This window comes from Lissotriton helveticus, chromosome 3_1 (genome assembly GCF_964261635.1).
Source record: "Lissotriton helveticus chromosome 3_1, aLisHel1.1, whole genome shotgun sequence".
Lineage (NCBI taxonomy): Eukaryota > Metazoa > Chordata > Amphibia > Caudata > Salamandridae > Lissotriton > Lissotriton helveticus.
In genome coordinates this window covers 547,993,972-548,016,633 of record NC_136061.1, presented here as the reverse complement: position 1 = coordinate 548,016,633, position 22,662 = coordinate 547,993,972, and the positions used below count along the sequence as shown (strand labels likewise).

The 22,662-nt window shown below is 46.3% G+C and overlaps 1 protein-coding gene across 10 annotated transcripts in view; it reads left to right on the top strand.

The window, feature by feature from the left end:
• Nucleotides 1-22,662, top strand: part of BOLL (boule RNA binding protein) — a 1,385,263-nt gene that overhangs the window by 433,453 nt on the left and 929,148 nt on the right. The window lies entirely within an intron of this gene.

The window sequence follows — 22,662 nt, the reverse complement described above, 5'->3', positions numbered from 1 at the left end:
ATTAGCTCTAACAATTTTTGTCGAAAACTAAAAAAATATTTGAAGCAGGTGCAAAAAGTAAACAAAAAAGTGAGGGGTGGGATGATTGAATTAATCTCAGGCACTGGTAATTACTCGAGGCCGCATCCTGGGCCATGGAAATGCCACCTCAGATGGGAGCCAGCCATATGCAATTCGGCTTTAATACTGCTCCAGTAGGAGCAGTCCAGCCTTCCCAAAGTGGAAGACTATTCAGGGATTAAAACCATACCACAACATTTTAAAATGCATTGGGCAAATGTGTTAAAGTGCCTTGCGAATAACCAGGAAACCGAGCAATAAGGAGACTCCCCCTCACATTACTTGTTTTGTAAATTTCAGGAAATGTAGCAGTGGTTTGTCACCGCTCTAGTGACTGCAAAGCATTGAAAGGTTACTCACTGTTATTGTCTGTCGGTAATCATCAGAACAGTAGAACGCGATATTGATAGGCAGCTCCATCTGTGTCAGTTATGTATGCTCCTCCAGCTAGAGCTTGCAAAGGCTCTTTTTTGACATTGCAATTCCTGTCTCTTAGAGGTATTGTTGTACTGGCACTTTGCAAATGCAGGTGTAGATGTCTTCTGTCGCTTGCTGGGTTCCTCTCAATAATTGCAGCTGGTTAGAAGAATTTGCAGAAGCAATTCTGCCTCATGAATATCGATGAGGCCAGATTCCTGCAAATACTTTTAACCATTCACTTTATGCTGTGCCATCATAATACAGGTCGATACCAAAGAGGATGTTGGACGGAGCGCTTGAGCAAATCAAACACTCACCCCTAGTCAACTGATCTGGGTTTAATCCATCATCGTTCTTTAGCTCACGCCACCACCCCAGTTCAGACATGGCCATATGCAAATCAGTCTGACCCTGTGCCTCATGGGAACAGTCCAGCCCGAACTGCCAAGCCATGTCTTTCCTGGACCGGAAACAGACATGAGTCCTGTGATCTCCATGCCACTGGAATCAAGCTATCCTGGCTGATGAGGGCTGAAAGCTCGAAACCGGTCTTAGGATGCTTGTTTCCAATCCAGGGAGGACCTGGCTTGGCAGTTCGGGCTGGACTGTTCCCATGAGGCACAGGGTCAAGACTGATTTGCATATGGCTGGGTTCAAACTGGAATGGCATGGTGAGCAAAAAAACGATGGATTTAAGCCCAGATCTCTGTACTCGGGTGAATGTATGACATTGTTCTGCATTCTGTCCATCAACTGTTGTTTTTGCATTTGTCGCCCCGAGTGGGACGGGTATGCTCAGACGCGAGTCCTGTGCTCTCCAAGCCTCTGGAATCAAGCTATTCTGGCTGATGAGGGCTGAAAGCCCGAAACCGGTCCTTGGATGCTTGTTCCCAGTACAGGGAGGACCTGGCTTGGCAGTTCGGGCTGGACTGTTCCCATGGGGCACAGGGTCAAGACTGATTTGCATATAGCTGGGTTCAAACTGGAATGGCATGGTGAGCAAAAAAACGATGGATTTAAGCCCAGATCTCTGTACTGGGGTGAATGTATGACATTGTTCTGCATTTTGTCCATCAACTGTTGTTTTTGCATTTATCATAAAACAGGTGACATGCTGTAAAACAACGGTTTAGTCGCAAACACAGTGCCTCACTCAAGCCAATAAAACATATGTGCCATTGTTTGTAAATCTAACACTTTGGGCCGTATGTATCAAAAAAGAGTTTTGCGATTCTCAAATTACTATTTTTAGCGAATCGCAATTATAGAATCGCGCAGTGTGTGTAGGATTTGCTAAACATTTTGCGAATCCTACATATTTCTTAGTTGCGAATCACAAATTGAGATTCGCAAATAAGGAATACCTTCCCATTCATTCCTATGGGCTTTCTAGCCCATAGGAATGAAGGGGGGAGACATTCTCAATTTGCGATTACCAATTAGAGAATCGCAAATTGAGAATGCAATTTCAAGGTTGCAAGGGTGCCAAAAGGACACCCTGTTGCACCCCTGAAATATGCATGTGTGAAAATTTTGCGCACATACATGCCCTAAGGGCCCTAAGGGCATGTATGTGCGACATATGGCACTTTAGAAAAATCAAAAAAGTGCTTTTTTAAAGAAAATTGCAAATTACCACCAACTTGAAGTTGGTGGGAATTTGCAATTCCTACGGCCAAATAGCAAATTTCTGGTGCTTTCAGAATTGCATTTAAGGAATCGCAGTTTGCAATTCATTAATTGCATTTGCAAAATGGAGAAACACACATTTTGCAATTCTCTATTTTGCGATGGCCTTTTGAGATGATTCAGCCCAAAAAGCTTTTTTTAATTCGCAAACGGTGCGAATCTGAGAATCTTCACGTTTGCAAACGGACAAAAGGCTTGATACATATGGCCCTTTGTTTCCATTTCTTGGAAATCAGGCATTGTGTTTGGGGTTATTGGGAACATGCTTAATTCTTCTACACTCAATTTATTGCTAAGGGTTTTTAAGCATCTCTTATGCTCACTATTAACCAGCATAATTTACAAAAAGGGGGTGGTGATGGACAGAGTATCTGAGTTATTCAGAACACTCCTACCCAGTCAAGAGATCAGGGCTTGATCCATCACCGTTTTTTAGCCCACTGCACCATCCCAGTTCAGAACCTGGCTATATGCAAATTAGTCTGTCCCTGGCCCAGTGCATCATGGGAACAGGGCAGACCAAACTACCAAGCCAATTCTTCACCGGAAAGGAAACAAGCTTCCGGGGACCGGTTTCTGGCATTACAGCCGTCTTCGGCCCGGCTTGCTTGAATCCTGATGGTGCAATGAGCAAGGGACTCATGTCTGAGCATACCCTTCCACACCCATGGTGGCCAAAATAATTTACAAAAAGGGGGTGGTGATGGACAGAGTATCTGAGTTAATCAGAACACTCCTACCCAGTCAAGAGATCAGGGCTTGATCCATCACCGTTTTTTAGCTCACTGCACCATCCCAGTTCAGAACCTGGCTATATGCAAATTAATCTGTCCCTGGCCCAGTGCATCATGGGAACAGGGCAGACCAAACTACCAAGCCAATTCTTCACCGGAAAGGAAACAAGCTTCCGGGGACCGGTTTCTGGCATTACAGCCGTCTTCGGCCCGGCTTGCTTGAATCCTGATGGTGCAATGAGCAAGGGACTCATGTCTGAGCATACCCTTCCACACTCATGGTGGCCAAAATAATTTACAAAAAGGGGGTGGTGATGGACAGAGTATCTGAGTTAATCAGAACACTCCTACCCAGTCAAGAGATCAGGGCTTGATCCATCACCGTTTTTTAGCTCACTGCACCATCCCAGTTCAGAACCTGGCTATATGCAAATTAGTCTGTCCCTGGCCCAGTGCATCATGGGAACAGGGCAGACCAAACTACCAAGCCAATTCTTCACCGGAAAGGAAACAAGCTTCCGGGGACCGGTTTCTGGCATTACAGCCGTCTTCGACCCGGTTTGCTTGAATCCTGATGGTGCAATGAGCAAGGGACTCATGTCTGAGCATACCCTTCCACACTCATGGTGGCCAAAATAATTTACAAAAAGGGGGTGGTGATGGACAGAGTATCTGAGTTAATCAGAACACTCCTACCCAGTCAAGAGATCAGGGCTTGATCCATCACCGTTTTTTAGCTCACTGCACCATCCCAGTTCAGAACCTGGCTATATGCAAATTAGTCTGTCCCTGGCCCAGTGCATCATGGGAACAGGGCAGACCAAACTACCAAGCCAATTCTTCACCGGAAAGGAAACAAGCTTCCGGGGACGGGTTTCTGGCATTACAGCCGTCTTCGGCCCGGCTTGCTTGAATCCTGATGGTGCAATGAGCAAGGGACTCATGTCTGAGCATACCCTTCCACACTCATGGTGGCCAAAATAATTTACAAAAAGGGGGTGGTGATGGACAGAGTATTTGAGTTAATCAGAACACTCCTACCCAGTCAAGAGATCAGGGCTTGATCCATCACCGTTTTTTAGCTCACTGCACCATCCCAGTTCAGAACCTGGCTATATGCAAATTAGTCTGTCCCTGGCCCAGTGCATCATGGGAACAGGGCAGACCAAACTATCAAGCCAATTCTTCACCGGAAAGGAAACAAGCTTCCGGGGACCGGTTTCTGGCATTACAGCCGTCTTCGGCCCGGCTTGCTTGAATCCTGATGGTGCAATGAGCAAGGGACTCATGTCTGAGCATACCCTTCCACACTCATGGTGGCCAAAATAATTTACAAAAAGGGGGTGGTGATGGACAGAGTATCTGAGTTAATCAGAACACTCCTAACCAGTCAAGAGATCAGGGCTTGATCCATCACCGTTTTTTAGCTCACTGCACCATCCCAGTTCAGAACCTGGCTATATGCAAATTAGTCTGTCCCTGGCCCAGTGCATCATGGGAACAGGGCAGACCAAACTACCAGACTAATTTGCATGTAGCCAGGTTCTGAGCTGGGATGGTGCAGTGAGCTAGAAAACGGTGATGGATCAAGCCCTGATCTTTGGACTGGGTAAGAGTGGTCTGCTTAATTCAGACACTCTGTTCATCACCACCCCCTTTTCTGAATCATTTTGTCCACCATAAGCGTGGAAGGGTATACTCAGATGTGAGTCCCTTGCTCATTGCACCATCAGGATTCAAGCAAGCCGGGCCGACGACGGCTGAAATGCCAGAAACCGGTCCCCGGTAGCTTGTTTCCTTCCCAGTATAAGAATTGGCTTGGTAGTTTGGTTTGCCCTGTTCCCATCATGCACTGGGACAGGAACAGACTAATTTGCATGTAGCCAGGTTCTGAGCTGGGGTGGTGCAGTGAGCTAAAAAACGGTGATGGATCAAGCCCTGATCTTTGGACTGGGTAAGAGTGGTCTGCTTAATTCAGACACTCTGTTCATCACCACCCCCTTTTCTGAATCATTTTGTCCACCATAAGCATGGAAGGGTATACTCAGATGTGAGTCCCTTGCTCATTGCACCATCAGGATTCAAGCAAGCCGGGCCGACGACGGCTGAAATGCCAGAAACCGGTCCCCGGTAGCTTGTTTCCTTCCCAGTATAAGAATTGGCTTGGTAGTTTGGTTTGCCCTGTTCCCATCATGCACTGGGACAGGAACAGACTAATTTGCATGTAGCCAGGTTCTGAGCTGGGATGGTGCAGTGAACTAAAAAACGGTGATGGATCAAGCCCTGATCTTTGGACTGGGTAAGAGTGGCCTGCTTAATTCAGACACTCTGTTCATCACCACCGCCTTTTCTGAATCATTTTGTCCACCATAAGCGTGGAAGGGTATACTCAGATGTGAGTCCCTTGCTCATTGCAGCATCAGGATTCAAGCAAGCCGGGCCGACGACGGCTGAAATGCCAGAAACCGGTCCCCGGTAGCTTGTTTCCTTCCCAGTATAAGAATTGGCTTGGTAGTTTGGTTTGCCCTGTTCCCATCATGCACTGGGTCAGGAACAGACTAATTTGCATGTAGCCAGGTTCTGAGCTGGGATGGTGCAGTGAGCTAAAAAACGGTGATGGATCAAGCCCTGATATTTGGACTGGGTAAGAGTGGTCTGCCTAATTCAGACACTCTGTTCATCACCACCCCCTTTTCTGAATCATTTTGTCCACCATAAGCGTGGAAGGGTATACTCAGATGTGAGTCCCTTGCTCATTGCACCATCAGGATTCAAGCAAGCCGGGCCGATGACGGCTGAAATGCCAGAAACCGGTCCCCGGTAGCTTGTTTCCTTCCCAGTATAAGAATTGGCTTGGTAGTTTGGTCTGCCCTGTTCCCATCATGCACTGGGACAGGAACAGACTAATTTGCATGTAGCCAGGTTCTGAGCTGGGATGGTGCAGTGAGCTAAAAAACGGTGATGGATCAAGCCCTGATATTTGGACTGGGTAAGAGTGGTCTGCCTAATTCAGACACTCTGTTCATCACCACCCCCTTTTCTGAATCATTTTGTCCACCATAAGCGTGGAAGGGTATACTCAGATGTGAGTCCCTTGCTCATTGCACCATCAGGATTCAAGCAAGCCGGGCCGACGACGGCTGAAATGCCAGAAACCGGTCCCCGGTAGCTTGTTTCCTTCCCAGTATAAGAATTGGCTTGGTTGTTTGGTTTGCCCTGTTCCCATCATGCACTGGGACAGGAACAGACTAATTTGCATGTAGCCAGGTTCTGAGCTGGGATGGTGCAGTGAGCTAAAAAACGGTGATGGATCAAGCCCTGATCTTTGGACTGGGTAAGAGTGGTCTGCTTAATTCAGACACTCTGTTCATCACCACCCCCTTTTCTGAATCACTATTAACCAGCAGCATCATTTTTTTAAGTTCAGCTGTCTGCTAAGCCAACCCTTATCAGTTTTTTAAACTATACAGAGTGGTCTTCGGCAGACCCTAGCGCAGTACTTTTTTTTCTGATCCCATTTTTTTCCAATCATTCTGTACGGATTGCATTTCTGTAAATGAGGAACTAACTTCCTAAAAGTACACTTCATCATCACTCATTCAAATCATTGTTACACATGTATTGTGTGTATACTGCTGTTGTCACCACAATTACCACCTTTACCATTACTACCAACATTTTTACCACCATTATCATCACTATTCCCAATACCTTTGCGGCAATTACGTCCATCACCATTATGTGTGTACTATCAGTAATAAAGAAGGCAGTAGCAAACTAGTCGGTCTGACACTTAAATGGTAGCATGAATAGAAGTTCAAGGAACACGTGCGTAATGATGATTCAGTCTTGTCTCGAGTTGAACAGTAGTTTATTAATTAATCTCTGCGACCCACATCACCTTCACTCGTCCCACAGAACATTCTGCAGTTTTCTCCACTTCAAAACACAACATTCCAAATAAGAGTTTACATCAGTACAACCAGTCCTCAGAGTGGCACTGCCTAAAGGTCGATCCACCATAATTACCACAATACAGTACATGTCCTTTCCCTCAACAACAATTAGGAGAATTATACACATATTATGCATCAAAATAAATAATATACACGGATCTGTAAAACAAAACTGGGAACAAAACTAACAGCATACATTAAAGTTGTAAACGTATTCACAGTTGCAATTCTAAACTTTCCACACTACACAAAGAGTTGGTGGGAGGGGTAGGTCAAAGGGGTGTATCCTATGTAATAAAGGATGTAGCTTAAACATGTAAAATAAAAATCCCAGCTGCCTGACTGGTATTTTGCTGCCTCTTTCTGTTACTGCATCCAGATATATAATAGAACAACTGCCATGCATTTAAATCAAGGCCGGACTATTGCTTTTAGCAATGGATGTTAGCTGCAGAAGATGAATGGGTAATAACAATGACTTTGTTGTAAACAGCAAAAATGCTTAAATTCTGTAACTATAATACTGTGAAATAACTAAACCAATCCATTAGAAACTTTAAATTAAACTCTGTAAAATACTTTATTTATTGTGGTCTTGAGAAAATGTCTAGAAGCTGGTAATACTTGGCAGCAGCTGCCCATGCAGCAGCTTTATCACTGCAGACCTGTTCAATTTAGAGCCTGCGCTCTGCTTTTCACCCCTCCTGTCCCGCTGCGGAACCCCCCGACCTGCACTTTCGGATCACTACCAGGTTATTGCATCTTCTGATTACCTATTTTGTGGCCGCATGCATAACAAAGGAGTCTCTCCAGTGCTACATCAAAGACTGGTGTTGGCTGGTAGTGCCCCCTAGTGAAGATTGTTTTTTCCACGCCCAGGGTGAGGGGAAAAATGAAGAGCCCAATAGAGACCCATCTCAGCACCTGTTTTTTAGGCATCGCCTTGGCAGTGCATGTGCTGTTTCAGCGAGACCTAAAGTAATCTGTATGTAGGGATAAACTTAATGTAATCTGTCTTTCCGCTTGCTATTGGCTTGGTTGTGGTTTTGTTGTTGTTATCTCCCTATCTGTTGGCCATTTGCTAACTTCCGTGTAGTCCTGATACAGCGGAGCCTAACTACAGTGTTAGTTCGCTCCGCTTGCACTTCTTTTAATTGAAGTGCAGTGTGCCATCCGTCCGAGGAGAAATAAACTACCAGCCCCATAGGACCACCACGTGACACTAAAGAGGGACACTTGGCAGAACATGAAATGAATATTTTTATGAAACACAATTAACGCGCATTAACTGCTCTCTTATTGCAGAGAGGAGACCGGCACCGAACTAATGACACCTTCAAGACGGCTGCTTTTAGAGATGTCAGCAGATTAGACAAACTGATGGGAACAATATTCCCTGATTATGCTCATTCTTGAATGTGGCTGCGGATGCGTTCAAACGAGATCTGAAGGTTTGCGCACATCAGAGGAGCTGCAGCTTGTGGAAAGAGCTGCACGTGGGCCCTGATAGGCAACTAATGTGTAATACATGTTTTTGTTGGTTGGATTAAATTTAGCACACCTACAATACACCTACATACAATTGGTCTTCAGGGTATTATTTACTTTGGTTATAATGCTGACATCTGCGCTTTAGCTTTAACCATTTTAAGCTAAAGCGCTGACGCCCGCCATTGTAACAAAAGTAAACAAATAGAAAATAAAGCGCCTGGCAGCCATTTGTTTTCTGTTTATTTACATTTGTTACAATGGTAGCAACCACGCTTTAGCATAAAATATTTAAAGCGCGAGGTTCCGCGATGTATTTACAATCATGGACTCCGTCGGCACCTCAGATCTTTATGCACCCCTGCCGTCTATATCACGCGTCGTGCACCGTCTTTCATCTCTTTCCCCGAAGATTTGCGCTCAAAGATTTAATTCTGTTAAGGAGGGACCCAGGGAGAGCCGTGCGCGAGTCGGTCTCTCCCTGGGTAGGTTTGCGCGAGGGCTGGCCACAGGGACAGGTGGCAATCAGTTAGGCGGCAGAGAGGGGCGGAGGGCTTAAATAGGAGTGGAAACGGCAGGAAGGGAGCGGTGACGGCGGGAGGCGGGTAGCGGAGTTTGTTTTGGGGGACCCTATGGTTTTTCAACAGAGATCGTCAAAGTTGCCGACAAGTAAGACAGGTTGGTGGTCTGTTTGGCATCAGGGGGAATGTATTCATACAAAATTTAACAGGTCTATTGGCATTGGTGATGGAATGATTGTGGAGCAAGTTGCTGAAGGAACGCTGCCCGAGCGGCATGCTGCTGAAGGGGCAAAAGCTGGTGGGGACAATGTCGCAGTGGGCCAAGGGCCTTCAAAAGGGGATTCTACATCCAAGGAGAAGGCGGAAGAGGATAAGAACATACATAAGACACTGCCTATCATGGGTATTGGCATGCCCTTAGGTTCTCATTTGTCGGACAAGACTAAGACTCGAATTTGGTGGCGTGGCTTTGTTGACGTTTTTCAATTACAAAAATCGTGATATTCAAGCCAAGGAGGGGTCTAAGGAGCAGGAGTGGGAGTTAGCTCGGCGTCTTAGGGTCCCGAGAACGGTTGAGAACTGGACTTCTGCCTTCATTATATACGCCTGTGTTTATTGTGAAAAAGGTTCTGAAAGGTTGAGTAGGCAACAGGCTGGTTGTACGCGGTTGCGGCAGCCAGTGACGTTTAATTTGCTACAGAAGATGTTGCTTCGGTTGCCCTCTTGCTGCTACGATGCTTTTGAGTGTGCAAAATTTAGGTTGTGTTTTTATGGTTCCTTTTTAGGTCTCGCGCCTGCGATTGCAGGCAAAAGGCCTACAGTCGCAAAGGGAGACTATTGTAATCATTCTGGCTTTCAAGGACTAAATAGGAGAGGACAAGAGACTGGCACGCGCACGCAGCAGCCTGCCGGAATCGGATCAGGTCGCGCGCGTCAACACGCGCTCCGATTCCGGCAGGCTCTTCAGTCACCATGGATCACGCACGCGCACACACTCAGCCACACATATATACACACGCCCGACACACGCCCGACACCCCCCACCCCCACCCACTCACTCACCGTGCTCTACACACAGACACATGTACACAGACACACGCACACACACGCGTGGACACATCACCCCACTCACCGGTCTCTTTCTGCGTGTTCCGTGTCTCTCTCTCCCGCACTGGTATCCGCTGGTCTTAACCCCGGGCCCCCTCCTGGGACCCGGGACTTCAGCTGCCACTTCGTTTTCGCTCCGGGGCTCGCTCCTAAAAACGAAACTATGGAATGACGCGCATGCGCAGGCAGCCCCCTCCCTCAGTTACAGCCCAGTACTGAGCTGCTTTCGCTTTCGTAGTCTTCCGTGTTCGCTGCGGTGGCTGCTGTTGTTTGTACTTGTTGGGGCAGCATCGGACTTTTAATTTGCATTATATCTGAGTACTCTGCGAAGGGCTGTTAAGTTGAGTTTTGCGGCTTTTGAAACGTTTGACAGCGTGGTTGGTAAGTTTATTTTTTGTAACTTTGGGCTTTTTAAAATGAAATGGAATGTTGTGGGGTTGATATGAAATTTTAGCGCTAAGGATTTACACATAGATTAGATGGTATGTTTAGCGCATGATTAATTATTTTTAGTTATTGAAAATGAAATCCAACGTATATTTTTGAGTGGTTGCGAAAGTTTAAATGCGTGTAAAACCATTTTTCGAAGACTCTTAGGAACACGCTTTCAGCCGCTGCCGATTGTGTGCCTGCTGACGCTTCCCTCTTAAGATGGCAAAGATAGTGCCCCATGGGCTCGATGAGAGAGGCAGGCTCGTTCCGTTGTGCCCAGAGACAAGCTCGCCCCGTTGACCCCAGAGACAGTCTTGCTGCACAGCACTCGGCTCAAGGGCAGACAATGAAAGAACCGAGGCTCATCCGTGCCGCTGGGAAGGAGTTCAAATGTTCAACAGACAGTGACCTCAGCGACCACCCACCACCGATGGGCTTCATCCTGCTCACGTACATCCTGCTCACGTACCACAGATAAAGGGTCCTGGGCCCCGGGAGGGCCGGGGTCTGTCTACAGGCAGCAGGCGCCTACAGGCCTCTCAAAACCAAACCTGTGGACACTAGCAGGGTAACCCCAGAATGCACAAAGTGTCACATCTGCAAAAAGACACACAGCTCAGATGCTGTGTGTGCGTCCTCCGCGCCATGCATCAGAGTCAAGGAAATAAACATCTCAAACCTGGCGGGCGGCGTCAAGGCACTCTGGCGGCTCCAGAGGGCACTTTCTAGGTCGTGCACCAGCCTGTGATCTTGGGGCTATATATGGAAAAGCAGGGCTATGGAGTGGAGTACTTGCGCGTTCCTGGCATTTAAACATGGCCCCCTCCGCCCCCCACTTCCCTGCCTAGCTCCTATGTGGTCTCCAGCCAGAGCCGGCGTTAGGGTGGTGCCACAGGTGCAGCTGCACTGGGCGCTGACCTGGAGGGAGGCAGTGACCTTAGGAGGGGGGCGCTGTGTTTAGCAGTAACCTGCAATTTAAAAGCACCTGCTGCAGAGTTCCTTGTAAATCCAGGTTTCAGGCAGCAATAAAAATGTCATGATAACTTGTGATTAATGTTCCTGGTAGAGAGAGATCAGAGGTTTGTCTAGTAGCAGGTTTGACTCACCATAAAGTAGTGCAGAGGGTTAATCTGTTGCAAAGAACAGATCGGTGTTTATGTGGATATCTGAGCGGATTCGTAAAGCCAGCCTTTACCAGCACTATAAAGCAAATGAAATGTATGTGAGAGAGCGCCTAAGGGAAGATGAGGTCCACTTTTTACCCGGTGGTAATGATGGAATCCGAGGAGGAGGTGGGGAAAGGGGGACGCGGGGTTGTCAAAAAAGTGTGTCGCACCGGGCAGCACCACTGCTAAAGCTGGCCCAGTTTCTAGCTCAAGCGGCACCGACACCCATAGTCTAAATATAATACCTCTGCCTCAAGTGAAGTACTCTGGTACCCAAGGATGACTAGCAAACAATATTATTCACAACGTTGCTTACTATTCAGCAACATTTCACAGTTTGCAAATCATCTTTATACACCAATTCAGAGTTTGCTAACAAATTAATGCAACACATTGTCATATACAATGCCAATAGCTCAAACTTTAATGCTGCAAGACCTATTGCATTGTAAATGCTTGTGTTATATTTGATTTTAGACTATTCTCACAAGTGTGACCCACTTTTTTGTCTTCACACTTTTATCTGATGAACGTGTTATTTTAATGAAGTGTGTTTTTAGGTCTCGCGCCTAGCGCGATACACTGCGCTGCAAGAGTCAACCACACACACACACAACCACACACACAAAACCACACACATAAATACACTCAACCACACCTAACCATAGACACAACCACACACACCCACACACACCCACAACCACACTCTCGCACACACACAACCACACACACACAACCACACACACAACCACAACCACACACACACAACCACAACCACAACCACACACACACAACCACACACACAAGCACACAAACACCCACAACCACACACACACAACCACACACACAACCAAACACATACAACCACACAAACAATCACACACACACACAACCACACACAACCATACACAACTACAAACCACACGCACAACCACACACAACCACACATACACAACCACACACATACAACCACACAAACAATCACACACACACACAACCACACACAACCATACACAACTACAAACCACACGCACAACCACACACACAACCACACACACACACAACCACACAGCATCAGTGCACCATTTCTACGGGCACACACACCACCAGCCATCAGTGCACACATCAATTGTTAACGCATCCACAATTAACTATTGTAGCAATCGCAATATGGCGCACTTTACTTTTACTGTAGTGAGGCTTCATCTCGCCTCAAACAATCGCACTGCAGAATGTGCGAATTTCGCAAATGTATATTTGTTTATTCAACCGTATTCCAAGTTCATCCAAATACTCCATAATATTCCATACTCTTTTTTTATAACTTATTCTCAAATTTTTATACGAGTCCACATGCTGTGTGTCTATGCCATTTCCGAATTTTTACTGTTCACTCTGCGTCTATCTGGACTTCTTGAATAAACAGCACTGAAGCATAAGTTCATATCAGGCAGCGTTTATTTTTTAAAAGAATACCCAATGCATTTCGGGCTCAACGCCCTTCTTCGGGGGTCACTGTAAATAGAATAATAAATAACCACAATCACAAATACTGTTTGTAACTTCAATAGAACATTGCCCATTACAAACCAATAGTAAATTAGTTGTACAACAACTAAACGTTTTTACACTTTAGCAAACCTAGCGCGGTAGTTACATTTATGACTAGTATGACAAACAGCCTTCCTCATCCTTTCTTCCCTACTTGTAAACCCATCCTAATTTCTCAAGTTCCAATTTTTTCAAACCCAACCCCTCACCCCGTTCAAGACACATGATTTCCAATCAACCTTCCTACTTCCATCCCACCAAACAGCGTGTCGGTTGTATTTCACTTTCAACCATCTACGTCTCAATCTGCAATCACCCTGTCTCCGCTCGTAAACAGTTTGTGAAATGCCTATCTCTCATCTTAACTCCCCCACCTCCGATTCTTGAAAACACCATTATTTCACAACTTCTCCTCGCTCCCTTTCTCCCTCGGTAATTGATCCACTAGCACATTCTACTTAGTTCGTACCTGCCATGCGTTGTTAAAAACCATCTGTCCTCCTCCGTCTACCTTCCCGTCAGTCTCTTTTCCATAATCCCTCTCTTATTAAACCAATCATTCTGTCTGTCCAATAGGGCTCTTCTGTTTAAATCTCCCGCCCTCTCACCCGCTCAAAGTTACACGTAGTTTTTCAATCAGTAACTGTATTTATTTATTCGTGTAAAAGTGCAGCATGCCACCATTGCTACAAAAATAAATACACATTTATTTGGTCTACAATTCATAGACTTTTGTTGCAATTGGTGTTGCAATATTTAGCAATGCCAATAGCTCAACCTTAATGAATGCGAGACCTATTGCATTGTAAATGCTTGTTTCTTTTTTTTGGGGGGGGGCATTCCGGGCATTTGAGCTCTTGGGTTTGAGGAACAGGGTCGGCAAGACTAGGAATGAGGTCTTTGTGGAGGGTGATAGGTTGTGACTTTGGCTGAAGGCTTCTAAGACGGATCAGTTGGGCAGAGGTAAATGGGTTTTCTAGGGTAGGAGTGGTTTGGATTTCTGTTGCCCGGTTCGGGAATGGGAGGTTTTTAGGGTTTCTTCTTGTTTCACACCAGGTGTCTTATTCTGTCATGTTGATGGGAGTCCAATTTCTATTGCCCAGTTGTTGGCTGTCTTAAGGAAGGTGTGGTTGGCTCTGGGGGAGAATCCTTTGCTCTTTGGAACGCATTCCTTCCGTATTAGGGTGGCAACTGAGGCTGCCAGGTTGGAGTGGGACTGGTCACAAATACGCAGAATTGGGAGATGGAGGTCGAAATGCTGCAAAAAGTATATTAAGAAGTAGTCAATTATCTTCGTTTCTTCTTAATACATGTTTTTCTGCCTAGGTTCATTGCACAGGATTGTCACAGGTTCACGGACGACTTGGATTGTGGGACACTCCTTCGTTAAATGGGCCGCGGTTTATGCAGAGAGGCAGATTTGTGGGAGATCGCTTGGTCTCAACAGTGTTACACAGGAGGTTTTCTGGCATGGTAAAGGGGAAATGCATTGGGGGGATTGTTTCCTTTGTTGTCTGCACTAGGCGTGGGGGTTTGGGGGGCCTCCAGATCTACTGGTACTTCACCTGGGCGAGAACGATCTGGTGGCTCTCTCTGGCCTGACTTTAATAAACCTGATGAAGTTAGATCTGGCAGTCATCACGGACACCTGGTTGATCACCATGGTGATTTGGATGGAGTTTGTACCGTGATTGCGCTGGGGAGGAGCACGTGTTCAAGCAGCCATGGAAAGAGCACGGAGGAAACTGAATAAAGCTATAAGACTTTTTTCTGCAGGGTTGGTGTTCATATTTTGGCTCACACGCATTTACAGCTTGACGAACTACACCTTTTTCGGGAAGATGGGGTCCACCTTTTCTCAGATGGGTCAGTCTTTCTATTTACTGGAATTGCGTGATTTGATGGCTAGACTTTTGGATGTGTATCTGTGGTGTTCTAAAGAACGGGTTTGAATTTTCTTGGTGGGGCAGGAAAACTCTATTCGGTTTTCCTGGTTGGCGGGTTTTTATGGGTGGTGGGCAGCCTGGAGCGGGTTGGTCCATCCTCAAAGGGCAGTTAAAGGAAAGGAGGGGTTATCAAGAAGAGACAGTTGCTTCTGGGTTTGTTGGAGTTAACTTGGTGGGGGTTTCCTCTTTAGTAAGAATGCTAAGATAAGCTGAGGGAAGTTTTTGGTTTATTAAATAATGAATTGAAAGATGTTTGATCAGAATTTTATTTACACCTGTCTTAATAAAGTGGCCTTTCTTGCTGACTAAGAAGTTGTGGACAGTGAGTTCTTGCGCGATGAGGGACCCAGGGAGAACCGTGCGCGAGCCGGTCTCTCCCTGGGTAGGTTCGCGCAAGGGCTGGCCACAGGGACAGGTGGCAATCAGTCAGGCGGCAGAGAGGGGCAGAGGGCTTAAATAGGAGTGGAAACGGCAGGAAGGGAGCGGTGACGGCGGGAGGCGGGTAGCGGAGTTGATTTTGCACCACCCACCCTTCCCTCTTTTGCTTTTTTTTTTTCTCTTTTCTCTCTTTCCCTTCCCCCTTAGGTATTAGGTTTTCGAATTGCAGGGAGGTTTTAGGTTTGCAACTCTAAGACATGTTTTAGGTAGTTTCTATCAGCTTAGGCGGGTTTTTATGGGGGGTGGGCAGCCTGGAGAGGGTTGGTCCATCCTCAAAGGGCAGTTAAAGGAAAGGAGGGGTTATCAAGAAGAGACAGTTGCTTCTGGGTTTGTTGGAGTTAACTTGGTGGGGGGTTTCCTCTTTAGTAAGAATGCTAAGATAAGCTGAGGGAAGTTTTTGGTTTATTAAATAATGAATTGAAAGATGTTTGATCAGAATTTTATTTACACCTTTCTTAATAAAGTGGCCTTTCTTGCTAACTAAGAAGTTGTGGACAGTGAGTTATTGCGCGAAGAACGCAGTCCACAGGAAAGTGTGTCGCGTTCGCCAAACTCCCTTCCTCTCTTTTGTTTCCGTGGCTGAGCACCAAACTTGCAGAGTCTGGCATCCAGAGTCTCTCTTCTGGGGCCCCTCCATGCAAGCCCTCACAACATTCACATGCCGTGCATACCTTATCTCCCTCTGGGCCATAAATCTTCTGAGGCTGCTCATATTCTTTGCTCTCACGTCCTTTCTCTGTGTATATTATTTTGTGCATTAAATATATTGAGAGAAAACTCTTTCTCCACTAGTTTCTGCAAAGTATTTTTTCTGGTTTTCTCAACCAGTCAAGTCTACGTTGAAGAAAAAGACGGAGAAAGTTTGCAAAGCATTTAAAATTCAGTTTGAAAGCTGTTCCAGTGTGTTACGTCACCGCCCTCTCCCTAGATGCCATTGTGTGACTGCTTGAAGTCAGTCATTCATTGTGCACAGTGATGTAGGAGACCACAGTGTTTTTATAGTCTGTCAGCATGGGCAACCTTTTAACAAAGAAAGCGGTGGCTTGTTATGATATGACTCTTCCCGATGCTTGCAGTGAAATGTAAGATATACTCCCCCATATTTGCCTGTCTGACAACAGCTTTTAGAAAGTTTTAAAGCTGTTCATTTTCCATTGGCTTTTGTGATTTGAGGAGGTGGAGTTGCAGTTTGTTACTGTGTTCAACAAGCATTTGCAATGCAATGGGTCTCGCATTTGCGAGCGTTTAAGCTACTGGCATATAAATCACAATACCTTTTATTTATCTCTTTTGAAAAACAATACATGAATAAATGCATTGTCATTTACAATGCCAATAGCTTAAACTCTCGCAAATGCGAGACCTATTGCATTGCATATGCTTCTTTTAGAAGTGCCGGTGCTTAGCACTGGCAGGACCCGGCCCATTTAGATCTCTGGGTGCATTCTCACTACACCCCTCGTCATGCATATTACCATTACAGTTCTCCTCTCCTTCTATGTGTCAGTCATTCTGTAGACACCATTTTATCCACTATCGAAGCACCACTAGGTTTACCTAGCAGTGGCTCAACCATCAATAACTCAGAACTCCTTTCGCGTCACTTTACTCTTGGTCTTAAGACATACCATTTCCTCTAGATCTGGTAATGCACTTCTCGACATACATTGCCATAATCTAGCATTGCTGTATTATGCATACTACACACATTCAACTACTCTCAACTTGTACCATTGGCGAAGTCTTGCACCCGCTTCCCTGACACCATGTCTGCCATCATAATACCTCTTTCATTTCTCATTAATCTTCTCAATGCATTTTTTACCTTTTCATAGTTCCAACTTCCTCTCCAGTTGTACTCATCCAAACAATAATAACAAGGAACCCATCATACTGAATGAATTCTGTCCACAGGTATGTGTCTTAATCGATATGCCTATGAATTTTTCTTCAATTGTTCACTCCAGTTCATCTTACCATTGCACATCAATTGTGTACTTCATTTAATTACTGTATTACATCTTTCCACAGTTCACTTCCGCTGTAATACAATACATTTTTTATCAGTGTATAAAAAGTCAGGGGCTCATTATGGTGGCGGAAGGACTATCACCGCCGGGCCGAGGGTGGCGGTCCTTCCGCCATCATACTGAAAATTCTCATCACCAAATTAGGAAGGTAGTGGGATTCACAAAGGTTCCACGGCAGACAGAAAGTCCGTCCGCCATGGTTCCACAAGGCGGTACTTTTCCGGCTGCGTTGCGGAACCTGGAACCAGGGCAACATTGTGGTGGTGCCGTGCAGGGATTAGGGTATCCCTTTCCGCCTGTCATTTTGTGGCAGATATCCCACTGCAAAAAGACAGGTGGAGACTGGCTTTGAGGGCCCGGTGCGGCCCCCCTCTGTGTGTGGGAGGGTGCACTGGGGGGGGGGGTACCCATGGTACCCCCTGCAGTTCCATGGACCAAGTGGCAGGCACCGCATTGTGCCTGCAACGTGGTGCAGAGAAATGCGGTGCATGTACCTTTATACGCCAGTATGGCGGGCGTATCTTAATAGCAGTGGTGGGACAGCTGCATGTCTGGCAGGCAGTCCCAAACACCGCTATGGTGGCGGGCGGACCAAGTCCGCCCACCATCATAATGAGACCCTCAGTCATTCTCTCCGACCTGAGCCCGACCCATTTATCCATAATTACACACGTAGGAAAGCACCCTCTATAAAGATTTTGCCCAAAACTACAAGAGTTCCTGTCCACTTTCTCAACTGTCTCAAATTCCAACCACCTGGAATAAACAATAGTAAGAACAATTGTGTTCTTCACATACCCATCTACCCAATTTAGTGGTGCCATAGCTCTGAACCTCATGCTTACCAAGACTCATTAAACCCTTTTTGAAGCCTGTCCTTGCCTCCTCGGTGGGGTTGGCCAAGGTGGCCTTGCAACTTTGATATCTGTCCAAATTTCGGCGGCTAAAGTCACTAAAGCCTGGTCCCTCCTTTGTTTACTGGTAACTCTGCTAGCATTTCCTGTTGAACATGACATTTTGTTGGGAATTTTATACTATAAAAATTGTAATAATTTTTTTTCTGATGCCATAGAGCCATTTGATGTTTTTTCTGTATTCCTTATTTTCGAGAGCCAAATGTAAGACACTCTTAAAGGTCTTACATTAAGAAACTCTTAAAGGGTCAAGGGAGCGATCCTTGAAACGTTTTTTAGGCAGGTAGCTCCCGATGCCGCACAGCACCACCTGTGTGCCCATCACCTTAGCCCAGCTGCCACTGCTGATGGAAGTTAGAGGCCCTCCCCACCCGCAGGCTACCACCTGCACCTCATCCCTGGTGGCCAGTGGTAGGCCGTTGGTTGCTCAGTGTTATTGCATTGCTTTTGTTGTCATTATTTATTTTGTCTTTGTTTCATTCCTCCTTTTTACCCTCTTGTGCTATTCTGTGCCCTGTGCCCTTTATTTCCTTCTCGCCGTTTCTCCCGTGGTCTCTCCCGCCTCTGCATCCCCTGCGGCCCTCCCCTGCTCGTTACACTTTTACATTAGCGTAATTGTATTGCTTTTGTTGTCATTTTTTATTTTGTCTTTGTTTCATTCCTCCTTTTCCTCTCTTGTGCCGTTCTGGGCCCTGTGCCCTTTTGCCTCTGTACCCCTTGCCAGTCCTCACTCCTGTTTCCCGCCACTGCGGCCCCCGCTTCCCCGCTCTCCCATTCGTTCGCTCCCACCTCCCTGCTGCTCCTCCCTCCCACCTCCCCTTCTTATGGCGCCCACTGCGCGGTGATGAGAGCAACCCTTGACCCTTTTTTAGGCAGGTCGCTCCCCACGCCGCACAGCACCACCTTTGTACCCGTGCCCTTAGCCCAGCTGCCGCAAGTTCCAGGCCCTCCTCCACCCGCAGGCTACCCCCTGCGCCTCATCCCAGGTGGCCAGTGGCAGGCCATAGGTTTGCTCAGTATTATTGTATTTCTATTGTTGTCATTATTTATTTTGTCTTCGTTTCATTCCTCCTTTTCCCCTCTTGTGCCATTCTGTGCCCTGTGCCCTTTTGCCTCTGTACCCCTCGCCGTTCCTCACTTCCGTTTCCCGCCGCTGCGTCCCCGCCCCCCGCTCTCCCATTCGTCCGCTCCCTCCTCCCAGCTGCTCCTCCCTCCCACCTCCCCTTCCTATGGCGGCCGCTGTGCAGCCGAAGGCACGCCTAAGGCAAGCCTGTCTGCACCCGTCCGTGCCTGGACCACGCCCGGTGCCAGGACACCTGGCCCCCGCGAACACCACGACACCAGATTCCGCTACAACGCCAACATCCTCCACGCACTCAACAACGGACGAACACACGCCTGCTTCCTAGCCACCCCGAAGCGCGCCAAAGGACACTCCTCTTGTCGGAACTGCATCTTCACCTGTCTCCGAGCCGCCAAACTGCCCACTGTGACAGGACGCAACCACCGGAGATGCATACTACTTAACACCCGCTCCGTACGCAAACACGCTGTCGAACTCTGGGACCTGCTCGACACATCCTCCCTGGAAGTAGCCTTCCTGACAGAGACCTGGATGAACGTCTCCTCGGCATCAGACATCGCCATAGTCATCCCAGATTGCTACAAGATCACCCGCAGAGACCCCACCAACGGAGTAGGAGGTGGACTCGCTATCATCCACAAGACCACCCTCATGGTCTCGACCAACTCCGACGACACCTTCAGCACCACCGAACACCTGCACTTCCAGATCCACACTGATCCCAACATCACCCTCAGAGGAACTCTGATCTACAGACCCCTGGGACACAGGCCTCAGTTCAGCGACTCCATCGCCGACTTCAACAGCACGCACGCCCTCGCATCCACGGGCTACATCTTCCTTGGAGACATGAACTTCCACCTTGAGAACAACAAGGGCACTAACTCCACTACCCTGACCGACAACCTCGCCAACCTCGGACTCAGACAGCTCCGTCACTGCACCCACCCACTCCGCCGGCCACACGCTTGACACCATCTTCTCCGCAAGCTCCCACATTTCCTTCAGCCACACCACCAAACTCCACTGGACCGACCATGGCTGCATCCACTTCACCTTCCAGAAACGCACCACCGCACGCAAAAGGCCCCTCGACACAGCGACATCACACCCCATCTGAGAGACCTGCACTGGCTACCCGTCAACAAGAGAATCACCTTCAAACTCCTCACCCATGCACACAAGGCACTCCACGACACCCGACCAGCATACCTCAACAGACTCACCTTCTACACCCCGAACTGCCAGCTCAGCTCTGCTGACCGTGCCCCTGCTACTGTCCCCGGCATCCGAAGAGCGACCACCGGCGGCAGATCGTTCTCCTACCTCGCCGCCAAGACCTGAAACACCCTCCCCACCCTCCTTCGGCAGACCCAAGACATACTTACCTTCAGGAGACTACTCAAGACCTGGCTGTTCGAGCAGTAGCAGTGCACCCCCCCCCTCCTCCCATAGTGCCTTGAGACCCTCACGGGTAAGTAGTGCGCTTTACAAATTTCATGATTGATTGCTTGATTGATTGATTAATCTGGTTGGGGATTTTAATAGCCCACTATGTATGTGGTCATGGTGGAGAAAGGTTTACAGAAGAAAAAATAGAGAAGTTGCCCAGCGCTGAGTCTCAGTTCCCTGTTTTCCTTTCAGGGAAAATTTCATACATTAGATCATGAGCTGAGAAAAATTGTATCCAAACCCATCAAAAACAAGGGTGTACACCTTCATTAATAAATCATGCTTGAAGACAGCCAACACGTGTTTCGTGATTTATCTCTTCTTCAGGGCTGTTGATAAGAAAGATATGCCACTATTAGCAACTATAATTAAAATTACAATTGAATATGTAATATTTCAAGAGACTTGTTACAAATGCAACACTTTGTAGGACATCACAAAAACCGAACTTTTATGGACACACAAATTATTATTATATTCCTATATGTAAGACTAAGGAGGTTGACACCAGAAAGATACAAAAAACAAAACCAACAAATACCTCGAACCCCACATTATAATAATAATAGTGAGAACAGGTGTACAGCAAGTCACAAAATTGACATAATAAACAGTCATTAAATGTGTACATATTGACATACAATACACATAAATATTAATTCTTACTACTTTCACAACATGTTATATAGAACACTCTATGAACAAGTTTGTTAACAGAAAAAACAAAACCTGGCCAGATTTGCTCCCCAATTGTATTAACTGTCTGGCAATATCTCTGGAAAATCCCATATAGACAATGGCAGTACTCAAAATTAAGATCAATTGAACATAGAAAATTAAACATTGAAATTAGTAACCAAGTGGTTTGCCCAATATGATCTGTACTCGTATAGTTCTCCTATGTCAATAAATGTACAAAAATGGACAAAGGGTAAAAGTACCTTGCCAGAATTGATTCCAGTGACATATATCACTGTCTCATTATTGACGATTGACACAGTCCCCAATGTCTGCAAATTTCATCCAATGGTTTCCATCCGTAACTATAAAGATATATGTATATATAGACAATTAGAACCTGAAATATATACTGAAATCAAGAGTTCCAGTTGCATGCAAAATCTTAGCACGTTCATATTACCAAATGTAGACCAACAATCAAAAAATATATCACATTACGTTTCCATAATAAGCCTTGACTAAGTGCATGCACTACGAATATGATGATCCATATACAGCTATATTCTCAGTTATTAGCTTGACCTCAAAGAAATTGAGAACCCAAAAAAAAGAACAAACAGGGACTCTTCTATAGTAATGATACACAGCCAAACTCCAAAAAGATACACTCACTAGTTAAAGGACCCAAGTCTTCGAATACCAGTTAGACAACATTAGCACCAAAATACACGCCTAATCCTACTCACCATACTCTGGGAATACCCGCCCATCAATATAGGTGCCCTCCCTTATAAGACTAGGTGAAAGATCACAAGATATATATATATATATATATATATATATATTCCAACGGAGCAGTAATTCAAAAAACAGTTGGTGCCTAATTGGTAATTACATTTGAAAATCCTTAGTCTTGGAGACACTATTGCTCGTGCTCACGGAATAATAATACTCTAACAAATTGGCCACATACATCCTAGTACTGATGGTAAA